The sequence below is a fragment of the Rhipicephalus sanguineus genome, unplaced genomic scaffold (genome assembly GCF_013339695.2).
Source record: "Rhipicephalus sanguineus isolate Rsan-2018 unplaced genomic scaffold, BIME_Rsan_1.4 Seq20, whole genome shotgun sequence".
Classification (NCBI taxonomy): domain Eukaryota; kingdom Metazoa; phylum Arthropoda; class Arachnida; order Ixodida; family Ixodidae; genus Rhipicephalus; species Rhipicephalus sanguineus.
In genome coordinates, this window is record NW_023614750.1 from 27145 (window position 1) to 38165 (window position 11021).

Genomic DNA, 11021 nt, shown 5'->3' on the forward strand with positions numbered 1-11021 from the left:
GGAATTGAGAAGGCGATGCGCACGGGGCCCGATTATGTTATCGCGTTCTACTCTTGAAGGCGAAGCTCAAGCTTCCTCCAAGTTTTAGATGCGAAGCAGCTTTTACTCGGAGCTGTGTCCGTCCCTTGGCGACCGTCCGCTTTCTACCACCTAGCCTAGCCATCTGAGCACGCGCTCGCGCCAAAGAGAAGTCTCATTCCTCTTGATCTTCGACCACCTTGATGATGACACGTGCAGAGCACTTTAGGGGCCCGGGCTACCGTATGCTGTCCTAGCTTGGCGTAACGCAGACAAAACCACGTGTGCTGGCACGCGCTAGCGCGTTCGGGCCTGTGTAAGGGGCTGGGTAAGACACTGTGGCCTCTCCCCCTTACACTCTCTCAGCAATCACGTGATGGCGTCGGGGAACGAGATTCTGCAGACGCGCGATTAATCCGCATGGCGTGCTCCAACAAGAGTTCGGGGTAGGTAACAGCAACAGCAACTACAGTGAATTCATGGTGTGCTCCACTTGCAAGGACGCGTTAGCATCGGGCTAGGCGCCCCTGATGAACGGATCTTTAAGTCGACCGATGCGCTGCTTCGCGTACCCTCATGGTTCCCTTTAGTGGGAGATGGGGTGATTTTTCTGTATTTTAACACGAAAGTGTTTTATGCCGGGATCCACCAAGACTTCAGTGACGTATTTCCGTCACAGAAATGACGTCAAAAAAATGTACACGATCGGATGGCGAAGAAAAAAAGTTCCGCCAACGGGCATCGAACCCACGACCCATCGGTCCGCAACAACAGATGCCGGGCACGCTATCCACTGCACCACAGTCACTTTTTTCCTTTATTGCCTCACACAAGTATTTTCACACGCTAATCGTAAACCAGGGAACAGTACAATGATACGCCATCACCACTGCACCACAATCAGAGACTCTAGAGGCTTTACAAACGCGTCTTTATATCTCCCATTCTCCCGGTCGGCGGGGTGGTGTTGCCCTCTGGGAGTAGCAAAGTAAAGTCATTCATCATTACTGTGGCCTCTGCGACTAGTACCTGCAACGCGTTACACGTTCGTCCCATTCGGCGCGTTTTCAATAGAAGTGCAATTTTGTCAATGCCTTAACACGCCGCGAGGTGGTGACCTTAACCCAAGCGTCGTAAAAGCGTCGGCCTCACTCATAGCATCACGCTAATCAAACCAAACATAGCTGTGCGACGCGCGCCTGCCTCACCTGGCTGTAACACCGCGTTCGCCGCATATGCGCTTGCCCCGAGAAAAATTGAGGCCGGGCTACTGGGGCAGCACGAGGCGCTTTGCGCTTTCCCCTAGTCCGGCCGTGGTGTTCAATCACATTTTAACATGCTGCAGGATGGCGACCAAGTTCTGCGTTCATTATGCGACGCTCTTCTGGCTATCACAACTCGTTCTCTGATTACGCTTTCACCGTTAACTACTACAGCTACCACAAGGGTTTGTTTATTAATTGAACATGGACGTTAGTCGTCGGCATGGAGATGTACCGCCAAGCATCAAAGTACGTGCGTCCACGGTAAACGGTGCTATAGCTGCCATACATCAATATACCTTGTGCAATCTCTCTTATATCAATGTACAGTAAACATTCACTTACTTTTATAAGGGCACGTTTTACTTTCGTGTTATTCCGATTCCTACGACGGAGGGATCAACCATGTTTTTAACACGAACGTGTTTTATGCCGGGGTCCACCAAGACTTCAATGACGTATTTCCGTCACGGAAATGACATCGAAGAAATGTACACGATCAGATGTCAAAGAAAAAAAGGTTTCATCACCGGGCATCGAACCCACGACCGCTCGGGCTACAGCAACATATGCCGGGCACGCCATCCACTTTGCCGCGGTCACAGACTCTAGAGGCTTTGCAAACGCGCCTTTTATATCTACCACTATCCCGGTCGGCGGGGTGGTGTTGCCCTCTGGGAGCGGTAAGCTAAACAAATTCGTCATTACTATGGCCTCCGCGGTTAGCACCTGCAACGCGTTACACATCCGTCCCATTCCGCGCGTTTTCAATAGAAGTTCAATTTTGTCAGTGCCTTAACACACCGGGAGGTGGCGACATTGGCCCAAGCGTCGTAAAAGCGTCGGCCTCGCTCATAACATTACGCTAATCCAAATCGAAAATATATCTGCGACTCGCGCCTGCCTCACCTCACGCGCTCACCCCGACAAGAATCGCGGCCGGGCTACTGGGGTGGCACGACGCGCTTTGCGTTTCCGTCTAATCCGGCCGCGGTGTTCAATCACATTTTACCATGCCACGGGATGGCGGCCAAGTTCTGCGTCCAATATGCGACGCTCTTCTGGCTATCACACCTCGTTCTTTGATTCCAAAATCCAACAAAACACTCAAGGGAAAAGGAACCATTTGTTCGAAGTTGTTACAGGCGCGCTGTCCTTTGTTGGCTACTATTTATGTGTCGCGTTCTTGTGTGTCTCACAAGATAAAGATTCGGTAACCTTTTATCCAATCCGCAAAAAAAAAAAAAAACTCGGTGCAACACACACGCAAGTAAACACAACGAAATAACGCCGTCAGACTACCATTATTCTATTCACTTAGGCAGATACATATATTACCCGCCACACGACCCGCACAAGCTGCAATGGCAGAAGCAAAAAGTAAACGAACGAACAATACAAAAGAAATAACAAGAAGAAACCTCGAAAAATATCGCGGTCTCCGTAAGTAACGGGCTCGCACCCGTGGGTGCTGTTAACGTTGCCGTAATGTGGATGACGGCGCATTTCCAGAAGCCCACGGGACTCAACTGTCGTGGGGAAACCGGCGAGACAAAGAATATATACCTCGCGTCTAAGAGCAAGGACAGAATGCGGACGGCGCTGCCATCGCTCGCGATGGCAGTCTCGTTGACGCCTACGACAACCTCACGAGAGACGCCATATTTTGCCGCTCTGTGGTGGGACAACATATTTTTTTCGCGAATTACCGCACCACGGACCGTTTCGCTGAGACCGCAGCGGCACTCTAAATCAGGGCTTCTCGCCAAATAGAGAATGATTTGACTCCATTTATATACCTCTGCATCTGTTCCTTTTCGTGCGGACGCCACAGCCCGCCCTAACGCGTCAGAGGACGGAAACGGATTGGTTGTCACGACGCGACGGAGTTTTTATATCGCCGCTGGCTACAGGAGTTGCCTTTCGTGCTCCCCGTATACATCTTTTGAATGCAGCGCTTGCATAGTGTTCCTATATATTGACAGCGCGTTTGTTACTGCGCAGGAGTTGGAACCTAAGGGCTAGCTGGTGTCTACGATGCGCTGCTCCGTATACAGTTGTATATGCGCGTTTCTTTTGATGCCACACTGTACATACTGCACGCACTATGAGTCTGTACATTCCTGTTAGTTACGCCAGTAATATGAAGCTCGTTTTTTTTATGCGTTCCTTAACAGTAAACAGCGAAGACAGCCGGTGCATGCAATATTTCCTGCGTCTGCTTGCGAAATCTCCCGTGTAGCACATAGGGCGTCAGACGTCACGGCAATTCACAGGGAAGATACTGCATACGTAGGTACACAGCCGGAGTTTTGCTTTGGGACCGCGCACCACCCCCGGCCCGTCGTAGGTGATCTCACTGCTTTCCTCCGAAATGTCTTCCGCACCCTTCGTTGCTGGGACGGAGGTAGACTGTCGATTGAAGGACGAGTGCAGAACAGCACCATATATGTTCATCTCTTACCGAAGTAGTGGAAAAGGGAAAGCGCGCAATACCACGCTTTCTCGACGGGAATAACAATGTAAACGAAGAGTGATGTATGTGTAGGCCTTTTGAGCCCGCTCAATAAGCCAACAATACGACATAAGTTTTGTCAAGCGAACAGTCCCGGACCGCATGGCTAACATATACGAGATAACGTAGACAAGTACCGAAATTGGTTCTTGTGCTTCGTCTTCCCCATGGATGTTATACGTTTCACTTTCTTTAGGCCAATATCCACAAAGCAACCTTATCTTAACACTATAAGGCGGCCTTTCGTAAGGCAGGAAAAAGTGTAAGGATAAGAAAATGTCATTCGGTTTTAAAGGGGTCATGAAGCACCCCTTGGGCTGATTGAAAAAACACATCCTGCGGAAAGCTGACACGGCTATGAACTGCTCTGCCAAATATTACAGTCGTGCGCGCCGCGTAATGGCCACAAGCGGAGCGCGAAGTTGCCGTTTCCCCAGGCACCCTCTTTTCAAACAGAGGCCGGTTCTCACTCTCGTCGGTGGGCGGGGCGTCTGTCCGCTGTACGTCGCAAAGACATAGCATGCTTATTGGCCGATAGCCGACGTAAATCGAGAGCGGCGTTCGGATCAGATGCGCTTCTTGCCGCGGAATGCCGCCACTTGCCGGCGCCGCACTCGCGCAAGCGAATCACAGCGGGAGAGCGATCGCGTTTCATGACGCGCGCTGGCGTAACTTCTTTCCCCCATGCCATCCCTCCCTGTCTAGCTTCCAGTGCGCTCGTCGGCACGAGAAAAGAGAGAAAGCGCTGGGAGCGTGCGCCAAACCCCCGTAACTCCGCTCTTTCTTGACGGATTCGAGAAATTTTTGCGGCAATCGATTCGGGAGGCAGTACACTCCGATACTGAGGCCATTAGATCATTACTTGGAAAAGTGGTTCATGACCCCTTTAAGCCAGCCTTACGGAAGACGGCCTTGTCGCCATAAGGAACAAGCATGGGAGCGAGGTTATGAACCTTTACGGGCTCATTGTTGGTTTGTTAGCAAGAAAAAAAAACCTGTATGCTCCTCAGAACAATAATGCCATCTTCGACAAATCGCACCGGTGCGCACCGGGGCACCAAGGCGCTACGACGATTGGACGAAGCGGCGCACCAGGGCGCCCCGGTGCGCACCAGTGCGATTTGTCGAAGATGCCATAAGAAAAATGTAGGAACGCATACCCGCGCAACTTTCGGTAAGAACGCGCCTCGTCTGGCCGCGCCGTCTGCTCATTTTCTTTGTTAACGTTTCACCGTTCTCAGAGCAACCGGCGACTCGCGTAGACGCGCCGGCACACGCGGAGACGGACGCGCCGGTCTACGAAGCGCCGGTTTCTACGATTGCACCCGACGCGTGGAGTTGCGAGCGGTTTTTGTCCGTCTGTCATCGTACGTGCATGTGCGGTTGTTTGTGTAGATCATACATACGCTTGTTATTAAGTGCGACAGAAAGGCGAAAGTTGAATTTCACTGAAGCTCCAGCGCTGCTCATCGACTTGAAAGCGTCGCATTGTGATAGCGAAAAATTGTGATAGCACGCAGTGTTAGTGAAGGACAACACGAGAAATTGGGAGCAGCTCAAAGCAGCAAGAGCGACGTGTGGCTACGCCCCTAACAGCGGCTACGTGAGTGCAAAAATGGGTACAAATTATCCCATCCTGCAGAGAAAGACGTGGGATTCCACGCCGTACCCTGACTGACTTTTTAGATGCGAAGCAGCTCTTTGACTAGCCTGTGTAACGCTGTCCCTCCGTCCGCACAAACGCGAGGCAACGCGCTTCCCTCGGCGCAGGCGTTGGAGCGGTGCCAAGTAGGTCCGCTGCCGGCTCCAACGCCCGCTCGCCTACAGTGTCTGCGTTTCAAACAAACGTTTACACCAGTAAACGCTACATCGAGTTTCGCTTCAAACGAATCTTCCAGCGCTCACCGCAGCACCTGCGTTAGCGCCGTTCAACCCGTGACGCCACCCGTGCGCAACGCTGCTGCTTCGCATCCCATCAAGGTTCCCTTCGGGGAGATGGTCCAATTTTTACACCTTTAAAAATGCGGGGCAGTGTGGAAGTCAAAATTTCAAAATTCAAGATGTGAAAAGTACCTGCGCCGTAGAAAAAAGTACCTGCGCCGTAGGTGGCACGGGAAAACCGACGTAGTGGGGGCCGTTTCCAGCGGCAAGCTCGGGGACATGAAGTGCTCCCTTCGAGAAGCGGAATCTTTTCAGCAACACATCTTCGCTGAACTCTTCCATAGAATTTTGATGGTTGCCGAACACAACACTTGCAGTGTTAATTGCACATATGGACGCCCATCGCGTTCGTCACCTTTCCTTTAATGATTTTGTAAAGTGTCTTGCGTAATCAGCCATAGCGCACCGCATAACTGGCGCCATCTGCCGGGATACCTTATCGAACGCCACCTTTTCACGGCGATAAGGTTAAGGAAAGGTTGGATTGAGGCATAACGTTTGTCTATGAAACGCGTTAAGGTGCCGAAAAGGTAAGGAGGGCTAAAGATAAGGTTAAGGTTGGTTTGTGAATACGGGCCTTAGACTTGAAAAATAATATATGACCTTCGACTTAGTAAATTGTGTGTAATCCCGTTGTAGGGATGGCGTGTATGTACAGAATAAAAGTAATTCTGCCAACAGCATCACTAAGTGCAAAACAATATTAGATGTATTTGGTGTAGTGTGAGGAGAGATGTGTGACACTCATCCTGATAACAATCAATTACATTGAAATAAATCAGTAGCTAAAAATGACCAAGCACACATGCCAAAATGACAATGCCGCAGCGGAAAGCTCACTTAGTTTCTGTCTATGCCGCTAAGCGGGTAATAAGCTAGAAATCACCCGCGCTTTAGACAGGTGCTGAAGACCTTAACGCATGACATGTCACAACCCGCACTCACACAGCCATTTACGTTTTGTGGTGCGCGCAAATCCAAGCACACCTGAAAGCCGGTATCAAAAAGTCGCCGGCATCTTCCCACGGGGGCAACTCGAGTAAATGCGTCGCAGAGTGGTGGGGGTATCGCGTGAATGTTGCGTAATTGGGTATGGTTTGGGAATGCTTAATTGTTACAGGATGCGCACACCAAGTACGACTTGAACGGCTCCAGCGTGCACGAAGTTCCGGGTCTGCAGCTCGCTTCAAACGCTTGCGTTCAGCGTCGTATGCTCGTCTCTTCCCAGCCTTGTCTTCTGTGTTGCTTGCTGTTGTTGACGACGACGACGGTGAGGGTGGGTTAACGTTGCCTTCAACGAGTGGTGGGACGCTGATTGAAGGTACTATTGCTTCCATCGCATCTGCTCGAGTCAAGCAAAGCGTCAAGTCATGCGAAAGCCAAGTAAAGACGCCCTTGACTGAATTCCGAACGCGCGCTCCACCGCTTATTTACACACCACCCGCGTTCGAGGGAGAGGAGGGAGGGAGGAAGGGAGGGACGGAGAGGAGAGGCTTGCTGCTGGCACGATGCGGGCCGAGCATGCGCAGTGGAGGTGTGGACGGCGCCGCCGACGCCGCAAGTGCGACTAAGAAATGCTCCGCATTTAAAAGTTAGAATGTCGCTGAAACCATAGAGTTTCTTACAATAATGGCTGAAACCATGCTCATCGGCCGCTTTTATTGCGATGGCAATTATATGGACAGTCTTGGCTGGATTTTGCCGTCGCCGCCGTCATGCGCCGTATATGTATAAGTATGTGTATATATATATATATGTATATATATAAAAGCCCCATAGAAAAATAACTTAGAAAAATGCTTCCGAAGCGCGGACTCGAACCAGGGACATCTTGCTCCGCAGCGAGTGGCGCTTCCCACTACGCCACGAAACGCAGATCCTCGACGTAGCTAACGGCGAGCGTTATATACACACCCTTTACCGCTGGACGGACTCAGAGACGGCAGGCGCTTATAAGCGTTTGTTCATTACCAGCGAGATGGCGCTAGGAGCGCGACGGGCGCGTTTAAAAGTCGTCGGCGTGCTCGCTCGCTTCTTATATTTGCGCAGGGAGAACCTTGCCCCTCCGCTGTCTGCTCGCGCGGTTTTGTCGTGGTGAGGGGAAGAGGGACGTTTCAAGCTTTCACCGTCATGTCCGCGCTCATGTTACGGAGCGTACGAAAGTCCCTCGTGCTCAAGGGACGCCGCTAAACGAACAAACAGAAGATGAGCGCGAACTATCAAGTGTCACGGCTCGACACTTGAAGCACGCTAGTTCCCTTCGCTGATTCGGCCGCCTTTGCAACAGGAGCGCTGTTCAAACTGAGATTCCATTGGCGAGCCTCACCTCGTATAGCATTAGTTTCTTGCTAGTGCATTCATTGCTTCGGCTTTGCGGCGAAACTATTACTTTTTTAAAGAACTCGGCAGATGGCGCGCATTTTGGGATTCAGTATCATGCGAAGTAGTCGCCGAGTAGATGTCTACTGAGGAATTTCTTGCTTTGAGCCAAGAAATACGATGTGTGCTGACGTCTTTGTGTATTTTGCGCAGTTCTGCGCACATCGTGGGCTCACTAGGAACGCGCAGCACGCTGGCCTGTACGTCGGCGCTCATGTTGGAGCAGAGACGTCGTGTTGATCGTGAGGAAGTTCACGCGAAGGTGCAATAATATGCGTATCAGAAGTATATATGTGCTAGGCGTATTCATGGAACGCTTGACTATAGCTTGCGGAGTCTAGATGTGCATATGTAATCTTCATTACATTGACAGAAAGGCGGATAGCCAACAATGCAACTACAATTGGCGTTGTCCTGACATAACGCTTGTAGAGGGTCTTTTTCAGAAACAGTTTGAAGCACTGGCCTTGCTCGGTTGCGGAATGTGGGACTGCCATGCAGAACGCCTGAGTTCGATTCCGGCTCGAGCAGCGATTTTTCTTTGCTTCAAACGGGATATTTCCCCCATCGATAACGCCGCCGATGCCACAAACGCATCTGCGCGACGCAGGTTTCTTCACGATGTTGCGTTAAAATTTCCACAGCCTGGGTTGAAATACACAGTGAATCACCTGTGGCGCATACCCCAATGCCATGGGCCGTGGTATGCGAGTATGTGCCGCGTGTGACTGGTGGAAAGGATTGTATGACGCGCGCAATAGAGAAGACACATTATGATGTCATCACCCGCGAATCATGTTCGTCACGCACCACGTCCTCCTATGCCAATATTCGTGCATACCAAGTTAAAGAGACGACCACGAGAGCGCTTAGACGTATCCGGATAGATAGATAGATAGATAGATAGATAGATAGATAGATAGATAGATAGATAGATAGATAGATAGATAGATAGATAGATAGATAGATAGATAGATAGATAGATAGATAGATAGATAGATAGATAGATAGATAGATAGATATTGTTTAAGTGTCTTCGGCTCGCTAAAAAATGTTTCGCATTTAATAATTGGTTTAATAGCCCCGCATCTATATCGGCAATGCCTGAGAGTGCATTGTCTTCGTGCTGTCGGGGTAGATTTGCACCATTTCATAATCACTTTTTCCAGCACTTTTGTGTTCTCCACCAGAAAAGCAAAAAGATGCTTTCTAGCTAAGTAGAGTTCATTTTTTACATAACCAGGTCTCTTAAGCGGGTATGCATCTGGACCGACAGTAATTTGATTAGGAAACTGCATACCTGTAACCTGTTAAGCTGATAATTCGGTGAATACGCGGATCATACAGTGTACGACTGCTGAGTAGTGTCCTTGAACTTGAGGTAAAGTAAAAATAGATGTAGTACTCGGGTCCTAGTCACTGTTCTCAGGTACCGTGAATAACAGGCTTATCGAATTTACTTCACTAAGGCTGTTTCGTCCGAGAGCACTTTGCATGGAAACGCAGTTAGGAAGGAAGCAATCATCCAAGGAAGAAATTCCCTTTACATTGTATGCATTTACTACCCGCTTTTCTCTTCCTTTCTTTTTAATTCAGGTTCTTCGGGCGAGACTAAGACGATTACAAGACACCTTCGGACAATCTGCGTTTCAATAAGCTACGTCTATGGAGTCTCTCTTGAAGCGTCATTGTGTCTGAGAGAGATGTAAAGATAAAATAACACACATCATAATTCCACGTTTGATAACATTTCTTTACGGAACTTCTTTTTAGAACATGCGTAACGTGGCGCCCAACGTGAACTGCACTGCCACATATTGTCTCGTGCACACACATGCAAACACAAGAGTAGCAGAGATGTGCAAAAGGAAAGCACGAAATGACACGAAAGTAGTTAAGCGGTTAAATGAGTATGACTAAATCGACGGAATACTTAAACTGTGTGAGGAATACAGAGCGCCGATAGCGCAAGAGGCAGGAAGGAAGAGAAAGCGACGTCACAGAATAGAACAGCCAGCCTACGTACGGGCGTTGCCTCTGTTCTCTCTTCCTTACAATGGCGTAGTCCACAGGCCCATTGTAAGGAAGGGGGGAGCACAGAGACAACGCCCGTACGGTGTGCCGTTTATTCTTATTGCCCCCGTCGTCCTTTTCTTCCTTCCTGCTCGCCTAGCGCGTCCTTGCGCTATCTGCGCTGAGTAATTCTCACACTGCTTGTGCAGTTCTTTTAGACAAGGGTAGCGATGCGGGCTTGATGTTTTGCGATACTTTCATACTTGTTTTGTCATACTGGCGCTACTGACAAAAAATGTCAGTCGCGCCAGTGTGTGTGTGCATTCCTTCTTTTGTCCTTGTGTCCTTTCGCGCTCAACCAATAAAAGCCTTAAGGACAAGCTTTTTCGATTGGGCACTGGAGAGCAGCTACTACACCTAAATTCGCCCTTCCCCGCGCGAGCTTCGTTGCTTATAGTAATATTTATTGGGTTTTCGTCCCAAGGACCCCGATATGCTTACGGGGGACGCCGCAGTGGAGGGCTCCGGAAATTTTGATCAACTGGTGTTCTTTACCGTGCACCTGAATCTAAGTACACGGGTCTCCAGCATATAGCCTCCATGAAAATGTGTCGGCCGCGGCCGATATTGGATGCCGCGACCTTCGGGAGCTTCATACTTCAAATGCGGGACGGGACAGAAAACATGCCGTTATCGGAAACCTTGCCATGGGTATGGATCGCCGTCCTCTTACTTCAAGTATGCGGAGAAAAAGGAACGTGGCCATAAAGATAGATTACGAAGAGATCACTCATTTCATGCTCCTTTTAAGCACTTCACTCAAAAGGAAGCAAGCGAAGGTTTCAGGTATTTTTCTTGCAATTGTACGACGATGTTGCGGGATAAACACATAT